Source organism: Elephantulus edwardii, unplaced genomic scaffold (genome assembly GCF_000299155.1).
Source record: "Elephantulus edwardii isolate Elephantulus edwardi_28Jun2011 unplaced genomic scaffold, EleEdw1.0 scaffold00110, whole genome shotgun sequence".
NCBI classification, from domain to species: Eukaryota; Metazoa; Chordata; class Mammalia; order Macroscelidea; family Macroscelididae; genus Elephantulus; species Elephantulus edwardii.
The window spans coordinates 4,095,561-4,108,707 of NW_006399860.1; the positions used below are offsets into that span (position 1 = coordinate 4,095,561).

At 36.4% G+C, this 13,147-nt stretch overlaps 2 pseudogenes; one reads left to right on the forward strand and one right to left on the reverse strand.

Annotated features, from left to right (window-relative positions):
- Positions 1-3,173, reverse strand: part of LOC102861069 — a 17,638-nt pseudogene extending 14,465 nt beyond the window's left edge.
- Positions 3,174-5,641: 2,468 nt separating this feature from the next.
- On the forward strand, positions 5,642-7,096 carry LOC102861486 (annotated as a pseudogene).
- The last annotated feature ends 6,051 nt before the right edge of the window (positions 7,097-13,147 follow it).

Consider the following 13,147-nt stretch of genomic DNA (forward strand, 5'->3'; position numbering starts at 1 on the left):
TAAATAGTATATAAGAACATAGCAAATAAAATTAATATACACCCTTTTTTTCCCCATCACTGAGATTTAAAAGTCTTTATTATTTTGTTCTATTTCCCCATTCTTTTTAAAATAAGCTACTTCTTTGGAAATCCCCAAAGGAGGTCTATTTCCTACATTCCCTCTGACTTTAGAAATAATCACTGCTTCCTACTTGGTAAGCCATCTTGTATTTCTGTCCTTTTAGACTTTAATTATCTGCTTTATATAAAACATTTAAAAATGAAAGAAGCATCAAATAAATTTCTACATTCGCTGTTTCTAAATTTACTCTAAGATTATTGGAAAAATTCGAAAGAACATATCCAGTGGGAAATACATTTATTTATTTTTTGTTTAAACCTTTAATGCTGAGTAGATATCAAGATCTAAGTTGCAAAAATCCCCCTTCTACCTAAACTATCTTCCATAGCTGGAAAAATTGAGAAAATAACTCTATTTGTTTTCCATATAGCTTTTTAAATTGTTGAGATGTTTTCATGTTACAAAAGGAATTGAGAGTAAGTTTTAAATATCATGTTGTAACTTTAAATGAGGTCGTTTATATCATTTTTGTAGATCTTGTTTCATTAACTTCACAAAGGAGTAAGTGTTAGGCAGACATTCATGTATAGTTAATACTTTTTATACTCCATAATATTATGGTATATTTTAGGGATGTTTATTTTTAAATTCTCTAAGGTACCACAAAATTTGCCTTAGGTTTGGTTTCCTAGAAAAATCGCAGCATTATCTTAGTTCAGAAATGGGTACTGACTTTAAAGTTGTTGGGATTGGTTTTTTTTTTCCTTTTCACTCCATATGAGCCAAACTTCTCTCCATTTTTTTTAAAGGAGGGGATGGGAAGGATACATTTATAAAAAAAAAAAAAAATATTGAAACCAAACTTTGCCCGAATGCCCTCTTACTATGCCAAAAACATTCATTGCTATTCAGTCATGAAAGTCTCATGGCTGACCCTCTGTTAACGTTTGGTGGCTGTAAGTAGCACAAGATGAAGGTGCCCATCTTTTTCCTGCAGAGATGTGGATCTGAACTGCCAGAAAAGTGTGCTTTTGTGTCAGTGGTTCAATATCATACAGACTAGGCAATTTGAGCTCCCTCTGTGTATGCATGAACTATATGGGAATATACTGCAGTATAGACCTTGGAAAGCGACCCTCTTGGCCAAAGCATCAAAGCAGAAAACTACAGCAGCATCTTTACTAGCATTTGTTATCTTAACTATAATCATCATAGATAAAACTTTAGAATCACGTAAAGGTGAGCTGAAATGTATTTTCTTTTTCTTGTAGCTCTCTTACTAATTCAATCAATGAATAGTAATATTTCAAGAGGCAGTAGTAACCAATTGAACATATAAGTCAATGTCTTCATGCCTTAGGAGCAAAGGTGCCACTAGACTACCTTGGTCAGATAGTTGAGACTCCTTTCAACTTGCTTCATGAAGGGCATGTTGCTTCAACACTGGGTAAATCTTATTCAGCAATAAACACTTACTCCAGGCAATGTTTGGGCTAGCAGAGACTAAAGATGAAGATTATGAAAGACACTATCATTTTATCAGGTTCAAACAAGAGTACACCTTAGCCCTTAATAAATATGGCTCTTGACGCCAATGTGTGTGAGAGTGTCCGTGTGTGTGTGTGTGTGTGTGCGCGCGCGCGCGCTTGCACACACGTGTACTCCTTATATGTTGTTGTTGTTATGTGCCATCGACTCATAGGCAACTCATAGTGACCCTATGAACAAAAGACCTGAGCACTTGTATAACTTTCATCATTTCTCTAGGTTTATAGAGTTTCTGGAGGCAAGCTATTTCGGAAGTGGATGCCACTCCTGCTTCCAAGCTTGTTTTAATCGTGAGCTCCACCAAACACTGTCCACCATGGGGTGACCACTATCCTATACATTAATAATGAAAAACAAACTAATGTAATGATTTGAACAATATGATTTTAAAGAAATATGCTATTATTATTTTAGTAATTTTTCTATAGACTTTGTATACCACATCATCACTTTAAACTCATTATCTTTTCATTTTTAAATAAATCCAAAAGTATGGAAAGATGCTCTATAAATGTTCTATTCTTAAAACTAGGGAATAAAAAAACTCACAAAACATCCTACAAGCTTATTTACTGTTTTCTTAAGTTTTCACTTCTGGTTTTGAGTTTGTTTTTCTGTTTTCATCATCATTTATGAACTTTATCAGTATTCAGGCTATTAATGTAATTTCACAGGCAGCTCATTTGGGTTTATTTTTATTGTCTGTCCAGAACTACTTCTGGTCAATTCATTTACTATTCTTCAGGATTCTTCTGTTTGTCAGCATAGACATGCAGAAACTAAGAATAACCCAGGTTAAATAGTTGTGAGCTAGAGTGCTTAATAATTGGATGGTCTTCCTCAGGCTGCCAAAATAGCAGACAAATCCATCTCTCAGGAAGCGCATGCAGGCTGCTTCCGAGAGGCAAGGGTCGTGAAACTGTCTCACATTCTTTGGTTATGGTATCAGGATGCTCAAGTCCTTAAAAAAGATAATACTCAGAAAATCAGAGGGACAGTGGAAGAAAGAAAGACTTTCCATGAGATATATTGACATGGTGGCAACCACAATGGGTTTACACACAGCGAAGATCATGAAGATAGGGCAAGGCTCCGATTTGTTGATCACAGGTTCCCTATGAGTTATAGTTGACTCGACACCAGTTAACACTAATAACCCTGTTGGAGCTAAAAATCTTCTTACCAGTAGTTTAAGGATGAAAGAATTCTGAGATCTCAAAAAATAATCTCACTCAACATATTATATATACATCTAACTTGTAATATATTCATATTTAGATATGCATCACATTTACTTTTTAAAAAATCTTATGTCTTTTAAATATTGAATGTTCACTCTTTTTGGTATGCAAACAGTGATTCTTGTGACTTGCCTTCTGAAGATTATCGGAACTAGCAGAATCTCTCTATCAAGTATCATAATGGGGAGCTTAAATTTAATCCTGAACCTGAATTTTACTAATGAGGAATTTCAGGTGATAAAACAATCTGGTCACTTAATTACAGGAATCTTCTTCGGGTAGAGATCGTCCTCTGAAAGTAAGATCACAGTCCCGAACCATCGAGGTTGTACCATGGAAGGGCTTCAAGGCGGGGAAGATCTTAGCTCTGCTACTGCAATCCTAGGATGTGACTCTGGGGGATTTCCAAATGCTGATTCAGACATTAAATACTGGGAGTTTTAAAATGGACAGCCTCCAAATATTACCAAATCTGTCTTATCTTACGAGAGCACATCAGTATTTTTATAATGGGGAAGTCATTCCTTGAGAGACTGATGAGGAACATCTGTGAGCATGTTTACCCTCAATTTTAAACAAAGCAAATCCAGGTTTTTTTGTTTCATTTACAAACAAGAAACTTTGAGGAAAAGTGATAAAAGAGCACAGTAATTCTGCTTCTATTACAAGTGGAAAAAGAGCATTTAGCTGTGATGTTTTTAGTAGTTGCTAAAAAGTCTGTTAGGCTCCTGTTGAGTCTAATTATAAAAGAATGAAAGGTCCTTAGGTCTTGTGTCATCTTTGTGAGCATTGAGAATATTTGAATCCCTTGTTGCACCTACGTATTCTGAGCTAGGAGATCAAATCCCAGCACTATAAGGACCAATATTTTGTTGGGAAGCATAAAATGTCCCTGGTATAATTCTTGGAGGTAGATTGCCAGGCCTTTCATCTTAGTCTAGAAGCACTGCTGAACCATGTCTCATTTAGAGCCTACTGTTATTAGAAGTGAAATGACATAACCTTCCAGCATCATAGTATCAACCAGGGCACCAACGAAAGAAATTTACAGAAAGCTAGTGGTAGCTATGATCTACTTATACTGAACTGCCATGAACAATGAATGCATAGGTCTGAACTTGGAATTTCAAGCCACAGGAGCAGAGATCATTTTAAAAACCAACGTCAAGAATGTAGCATCAGTAATATGAGTTCATAGAGCGAAAAGATCCCACCAGGTAAATGAAATAATAAATACCAAATAAATTTACTTCTAAAGTAACGTTCTAAGTGCATTGACAGTGGTTTTTCTGCTGAAATCTAGATAAATGATTTAATTCATCCTTTTAGGAAATTATAATCAACTATTCAGAATATGTCAAAAAAAGCATACAATTGGAAACAAAATCCGTTAACCACCAGAATTATTTGTGCCTCTAGAATAGTCTGAGTCCAGAAGAAATTCTATTTAAATTGCCTTTGTAAGTACCCATGAGATACAAAAATTGCCATCTGCTTGCCCATAGTATAAAATTGCAGAATTGACTCTGATCGTCTTAGTCCTGAATTTTGTAAGAACATCACTTTACTCAAATACACATTCGAGGCCTGCTCTTTTGAGGAGAAGCAAGTGTGAAAATAACACATTGTTGTTATGTTGTATGAGTCAAAACTAACCCAGAGCTCACTCTCCGGTGGGTTTTCTGAGGCTGTAAATGACAGTAGAGGAGCCTGCCCATCTTTCTTCTGTAGAGTAACTGGTGGGTTCAAACCACCTGTCTTTGGGTTGGCAGTGCAAATCTTTACCACTAAGCCATGAGATCTCAAAAGTGTGATGTTGCTGCTGTTGTTAGATGCCATCATGTAGAGTATAACTCAGAGAGAAGAACAGCAGATGTGAAGCCTGTCCTATCCTATGCCATCCTAAACATCTCTGACGTAATTAATTGTTGTTATGTACTGTTGAGTTGAAACCAACCCATAGCTGGCCCTCTGTGGGGTTTTCAGAGGAAGAGATTGCCCATTTTCAGTATCATGTACATATAGCAGGTATGGGTATTGTTTGTCACTGTCTGAAGCTGAGATCCATTTAACCACTAAACCACAAGCTAGTTCCAGTTACTATTGAATTAAAGACAAATCATGGCAAACCCCTGTGTGTCAGAGTAGAACCATGCTCCAAATGGCTTTCAAGGATTATTTCTTCAAAAGTAGAATTCTAGCTCTTTCTTCCAACTTGAGCCTACCTTTCTGTGAGTAACAGGATATCTTGACTGTTTGCTCCATCTGGGGATATCACTATAACACATATACACTAACACACAAACATATGTGCTGTGGGGAGGCAAAACTTCCATCCCGTAACTACTTCCATCCATCTCAATTCCTCTTACAACTTTAAAAAAAAATAAATGACATGTTTCCCCAAAGGAAGAACATATCTAGAAACTATCCATTCCTAAAAGATATGCACAAAAATAAACCTAAGAGCATAGCTGATGATCAAATTTAGTTGGTTATTATAATAAAATAGTCCAAATTCTTAGTATCTTTTTGTGAGAGAATACTATTTGCCACCAGAACATGGTTGAGAAGTAAGAAATACAAATTTATAAAGTAAGTGATGCTGTGTAGTAAGAGTACAATCGTTAAAATTTATCAATGTCTCCTTAAAAAAAGTAAATGAAGAGTGGAGACAAAGGACCTGAGAGGTATCATGCATGCTTCCCCAGCCAGGAAGGGACCTACATGGCAGAGGGGACCCTGGGACTTAGATTTTGAAATCTGCTTGGCAAACCCGGTATACCACCATGCAGGTTATAAGGCTTGTGTGTCTCCGGATCATCCCTGCCAGGATTTTGCACTCACCTTTCACCAAAGCCTCCCCACTTCGGAAGAATTCCATTACAGAGAATCAACGCTTTGTAAATCCCAGCAGGGACAATGTAACCAAACCAAGAAATGGGACCCAGTGTAGGAAGACTGCTCATGCGCTTAAAGAGGAAGCACTGGAACCAAGAGTGGAAAAAGGAAATATTTAAAATTGACCAAAGGGGAAGATTGTGTGTTGCTGGAGGGGCTGTTGATGGTCTTGGAGGTTATCCTGCTATGGTTTGGGAATGTCTAATGAGATTGGAGCTATTGAAAAGGCCATAATGTGGCCTATATGAAAAATTGATAACAGTGCATCTAAATTCCAAAATCAATCTCCATAATAGTCTATGTGTTTCCTATTGCCAAAGGGGCCCTTTAGAGTAGTGACAGAAGATCTTCACCCTGAAACCTACAGTATCCCTTTTCAGCAGGAAGTAGCTAAAAGAATATGCCGTTTTTCCTTATGAATCAGGGTGAAGTCTCTCTCAGGGAGGAGTGATAGGGAATGGCAAAGGACACACTGACACAGGAGATTAATCAGAACTGGCTTTGACAAGCACTGTGGCAATGGGACAATTAAAACAGACTTTCAAGGTGTGGGGAAAAAAAGAATAAGCTGTGGAGGAGGGTAGAGAAAATAGTGCAACAATGAATGAATGAAAACCCAAAATCTTTGTAAATGTTCATTAAAATTAAAAAATTTAATAATTAAAAAAAAGAAAAATAGAATTCCTGCTACTTATATGTAAAAGGTAAAAGGATGGGCGGTCTCCTCCCACATGACTTAACTGCCTTTGAAAACCCGCTGGAGGGCCAGCTATGGGTCAGTTCCAACTCTAAAGAACAAAAACAACAATTGTACTAAGCAAAAAGTTTTGGTTTGACAGCCCTGTCTGCCTTAGCAGGGACTAGAAGAAACTCTTGTTCTCGTGTACTTCATGCTGAAAGGCTCTTAGGTGACAAACCAAGTTTTGCAGCTATGATTAAATCTGGAATGCTCATGTGATCTTTATCATGTGACCAGAGCCAAAGGCCAAAGCATCTTTCTTGGTTCAGGTGTGATGAGGGCAGCGATGGCTCCTTTGAGAATACGAGGAGGGCTTTTCTTATCAGAGCTGCATGGTACACAACCAGCATCTTTAGAGACCCTTCAACTGTGGCCATGTGAGATCCCAGTGAGAAATTCCTCCACATGGCTGCTCCCCTGGGAGTGGCATTTGGCCTCATCTTTGAGTCCTCACTGGGATCTATGTTTCTTCCACCAACCTCTGTGGCTTGAACCACTCTGTACTCAGTAGAAATGTATGGTGTGTTAACTAGTTCTTTTTAGCATGCTACTACAATAAGATATCTAGAAAGTGATCAAGCTGGCATAAATAACACCAATGTAGGTGGTGGGAATCTGCATGGATACATTGAATATATTTATTAAAGTTGCAACTAAAGTATATTAACAAGTAGAAGCAACAACAGAAAAAAAGAAGTGTCTTGGGCCATCTTCTGACTTCTCTAACCCATCCTTGTCTTGCTTATTTAATTGGGACAGATACTCATTAATCACTTTGTACACATGAAAGAAAAATAGAGTACTAGGAAATACAGAAAAGTCCAACCGATCCATTGGACTAAAAACATTAATTCTGATTAAAAAGAGGGGGAGGAATCCTTGTCGAGCACAAAGGAACATCTAGAACCATCAAATATCTTATAAAAGCTCATATTCTCATCTCTAAATGTCTGTAATTATGCATGCACACCATATATCTCATAACAGTAGGACCATTTCTTAAGTACTTACTTCTATCAAATAATAGTTCTAATTCAATTGCATCTGCTTCTCATCAAAACTCCTCTGAGATAAGTCTCCTTATTAATTTATTTGGTATATGAGGTAATGAGAAAATAGGGTGGTTAATTAATGTGCTTAAGATGCCTAGAGACCTGAAAGACGCTCCACCTGTGCTTCTAACTTCTTTGCGTCCTACCTATCCCCATTACTGCCCCCAAATGTGGTTAATAGGAAAGCAGGGGGGGGGCTACAAAATGGTGAAATGTTTTGCAAATGTAAGGTGGGTTTCTTGAAAGGATGCTATCTGAACCTCAAATCACCATAGGTAATCAATATCTGGATATACAGGTCAACTGTCTCTAGTAAGCTCCATTACAAGGAGGATTGAAATAGAACCTATCAGGGACAAGCTCATTCATTAAAGTAATTTCTCTAAAATTCCACTACACTGAACTCTTTTGAAATTCTCTGTGTTCAGATCTGACTTCACTGAACTCTTTTGAAATTCTCTGTGTTCAGATCTGACTTGTGTAGATGATGCACTTTTCATGGCCACGTGGATTCCCTATTTTATGGAATTGATTACTTCTCAAACTCCTCTCTGGTTCCTTCAGTTTTCTGTTTGTGTCTGCTTTAGCTAATTAACGTATTGTGGTCTCTTATTCCATTTTAAGAAAAGGAATAGCTCATAAAAGTCTATCAATAATGACTAAAACTTAAAATTTAATGTTAGGACATTTTAATAAATGAACTTCATACATTTACTGAAATGCTATGAGCTTGGCTAAAAGACAATTTACAGTAGCACAGAAGTCCTGTCTTATTTGGCCTATATCCAGATGAATGTAGGCACTAAGAAGCCTTACAAGACAGAACCACAAAATTGTATCAAAGAACAATGCTATCAAATTGTTCCAGTGTTGCCATTTCATAATTAATTGCAAATGTTCTTGACTGTTAGTTCTCTGAAGGGCACTGGGCAGCAGCACAGCTCCTGCTATTGACTTTAAAACAGAAAAGAAATTCTGTAAAAGAATCTTTCTTGGATCAGGATTAATGAGATCTTTCAAGAATCACACACACATACACACTTCTCAAAAAAACAAAGGCAGCAATTAGACAGGGAGCTCTGGTGACGTAGTCAATAGAGTGGCACTGTTAACTTAAAGGTAGTACCTCTGGTAATTTGAATCCACTAGAGGAGAAGGATGGGTGATCTCCCGGGCAATTTATTGTCTCTGAAAACCCTCTGGAGGGTCAGGTTTGGGTTGGTTGTGACTCGACAATGCTCAACAACAAGACTTCTAAAGAAGAAACATAGGCAACCTTCATGCAGTTTACAGCCTCTGAGAATCTACTGTTGAGTTAACTATTGAATTATTCTCTCTCAGTTTCTCTCTCTCTCTCTCTCACACACACATACACATATGCAGAAATACATACACTTTTCACTTTGCTTCTGCTTCTAAAATTTATCTAAATAGTTGAATATTGGTATAGTTCGAAGCTTGGTTGGGGTCATGAGACCTCTTTGACACTTTGAGAATTAATCAAGTGGATATTTCTAAATGTGAAACTATGACTCAAATTGACTTCTCTCTTGGGGAAGATATGTGTAAGTCATTGCACAAAAATGTTCATTTTAGTTCTCAATTTTTTTTAAAAAAAAAAAAAGGATTTTCAAAATTTTTCTGCTGTTGCTGTTCTGGTTGCACAACTCATGATAAAAAAAAAATCACTCATTCCACAAATGACATAGAGCCCATTTTGTTATTTTCTGTGCTGGAATGAATTAATATTGCGTAGATGGGAAGGCTGAGAGAGATTCAACTCATTCTTACAGTGACAGGGCACTAACCAACAGCCGCTTGTCTCATCCTGTAAACGTTTACAGCCTCAGAAACCAAATGGAAGTTTTTTTGTACATCAGGATCAAATAACAGAAGGCTTATTTGTTGCCTTATTTTTCTATATGTGTGTATACACATATACATATATCATATATAATTACTATATAATATATTTTTTTAAATATTGCCAGAGATATGCTATTTTTAATCATGTGTTTGTTGTTGTTGTTAGGCGTCGATGAGTCAAGTATGACTCTTAGTAGCCCTATGAACAAACAATCTGAACTGTTTTATCTTGTGCCATCCTCACACTTCCTGACACACAAGAGCCCATTACAGCAGTCAACATGTCAATGCACCTGGTTGGGGGTCTTCCTCTCCTTCTCAGACCCTCCATTCTTCCCAGAATCATGTCCTTATCCAACAAATAACCCCTCCTAGCAACATACCCAAAGTATGTGAAGCAAAGCCTCATCATTCTTGCCTACAAAGAACAATTTGGCTATACCCTCTCCAAGATATATCTATCTATTCTCTTGGAGGTCCATGTGATGACAACACCACTGCTCAAAGGCATCAATTCTTTTCCTGTCATCTTATTCATTGACCAGCTTACATATCCATAGCAAGTAATAGGAAAGACGATGGCCTGAATCAGATGCACCTTAGTCCTCAAACTGACATAATTACTCCTCAATAATTTAGAGAGGTTCCTGACTACAGAGTTTTCCAGTGCAATGTGTCTCCTTATTTTCTGACTGCTGGTACCAAGCATGTTAATTGTGGATCCAACAGCAAGACGGAGCTATTGACAGTTTCAATCGCCTCTCCATCCTTCAGGATGTTGTTTATCAGTCCAGTGGCAAGAATCTTTGTTTTCTTGACAGTGAGATGCAATCCTTGATCTTCTGCAACAAGTACTTTCAGCAAGCAAGGTTGTATCATCTGTGTAACATAGGTATTTATGAGTCTCCCTCCAATCCTGATGACACATTCCTCTTCACAGAGTCCATCTTCTTGGATAATTTGTTCAGCATAAAGATTGAATAGGTATGGAGAGAGAATACACCCTAAGCCACTCCCTATATGCAACCGCAGCCTACAATGATAAATCTTTTTAAAAATTCTAAAGCATTGTGTTAACTGAAGGCTGGATGCTATTGTGACAAAATATTTCATCTGCAATATTGCTCTAAGTACTAAAATGCTAAAATAAATTTAAAATTTAATTTTAAAGTTATGCTTACTAACAAGTAGAAGTTCTATGATTTTAAAACTATAAAAATCTCAATCTCATTTACTTCAAATCAAAACCATCTTATTGCTAACATTCCAGCAGGTTTCTGAGACTATAAATGACATGGGAAAAGATTGTCTAATATTTTTCCCCACAAAGCAACCAATGGATTTAGAGTGCCAGATAGGCATTGTTCAGTTTAGCTTTTGGGGTTAACACCCTATGGACTGAGTTCACCAGATCTTCCTTCCACAGAATAACCAATGTCATTGTATTGCTAGCATACATTTAATAAAAAAATATTAGAAATTATTATATTTGAATAACTAATCTAATCTAAATGTCATAAATTAACGTTATTAGAGAGTTTCAAATTTTAATCTAGATTTAAATTTGTATCTAGTTTTCTCTTCAACCTTTATTTCCATCATTGATTTTGAGTCATTCATATGCTTTTACGGATTATTTGCATTATTTACACAAACTATCAAACTAACATAGTATCCCTGAGAGAACAAAGCCATTTTGGAGAAGCTGACTAAATAGCACATCTTATTATGATGATAAAATGTAGATACTAGTTGTATTTTATCTTAATTCAAAACATCATGACTTGATTCACAAGATTCATAGTTTGAATCCACCAGTTACACCAGTTACTCTGCAGAGAAAGGTGGACAGTCTCTTCCAGTGAAATAAACTGCCTCTGAAAATCTGCTGAAGGGTCAGCTATGGGTCAGTTCTGACTTGATGGTATAGAGCAATAATTCAAAATAATGTGCTGTTCTTAGGAGGAAGGATACCAAACATGAAAAACCCTTAGATTTCACTTGAAGATATTCATAGCTAATTTCAAAATAAAATTTAAAAAATGACTGAAGGAAATTAACTTATTTTATTCAGAATATGTACATTTATACTTTACAATAGCAATCTCATATGTCTGCACAATTTAAAATAAGCAGATAAGTAAAAGAAAATCTCTTTTTAAAACTGCCATTTAGTGATAATTTACAAAAATAATTTATATTTATAATGAAAGCCAGAAGAGTAAAGATCCAAAAGTCTGGAAACTATAGCAGTAAATGCTGGGTTATGATCACCATAATTTGAGGAAAAGGCTACTCATTTATAAATATTTACAAGTGATAATTGATGATTTAACCTAATGAAGAATCTAATTTTCAGAAAAAAATTATTCTACCACATTAATATTTCTTGTTTTAGATACTTTGAAGCGGATATTTAATAATCACACTTGCCTTGATAATGCATTAAAACGTGATTCCAAATCATTATTGACTAAAACCCTCATCTCCTCAATCTTCCCACATGTACATGTCATAAGATGAAAAAATAATCACCAAGCAGGAGTGTTTCCTATGCGTTCAAACAAACAGCTTCTGCTTTGGGATATTTGTTCCAATAAATCCACAGGCATGCATGTGGAAGAACTCAGATACATTCCAATAATTCCAGTAATGACTGAAATCTTAAAATTTGTCAGAGTTTCCGTGTTGCAACTCCATCTTCATTAAACCACCAGTGATACCACAGAGTGTAGAGAATCATAGCATGAAATGCCCACAAGCTCTGGAACAACACCCTTTCACTTAGGCCTGGGTCAGAGATACACAAGCATGGAACAGAACTTTTCTTGGGATTTGAATCCCAGAAACTAATTAATTGAGAATACTCTACAAGGTGACCTTCTCCATCCACTCCCATATCAGAATATGCCCCTTAAGGTTTTCAATGATTGTTATTGTTAACGGTTAGATCACCAGGACCTTCTAAGCTGTGTTTGGGTTGAACTCGAACCTCTAAACTTTTTGTTAGCAGTCGAATGCATTAACTATTTACTACCCATGGTCGGTCTTTTCATTTGAATGTCCTATGTCACATTTACGTTCATTTTACCTTGAGGACCAAAAACATAGTAGTCTCAAAAAAAAATTATAGAGCAGTGGAATTGATGAGATCACTGATGGTATGTCATTTATAGACCTAAACATATGCATCTGTAATAACTTTTATTAAAATGTAATTCCTGGAGTGGCTAGCATCTTATAATAGTTGTTAAATGGTCCATTAGAATCTGTGGCCATCCAAGAACCATTAGTGGCTCTAATTAATAAGTTCTTTCTACTTCTGACCTTGAAACTTGAATCTGCAAATCAACACTACTCACAAATCCAAAAACCAAGGCCACTGCCCCTCAAGGATCTTCCTCATCATGGAAATGTCATATGGTTCATAGGTTCTAAAATGTCTTCCTCCATTGACTTTTGTCAGGTCCAATCAATTTTGCAGCTATTGTCCTTGTAGAAACAGATCACCAGACCTCCTATGGCATATCTAGGTGGTTTCAAACCACTAGTCTTTCAATTGCTAATCAAACACCAGTTGGTTGCATGAACCAGGGATTCTTCATTTACTAATGCTCTCATTATTACCCTCAGCTTCTATACGCATAACAGCTCAGATGGATTTACTTTTACTTTTTTTTATTTATTTACCATTAACCTTAAAAAATATTTCAACCTGAAGAAAGAGCCAAACATCC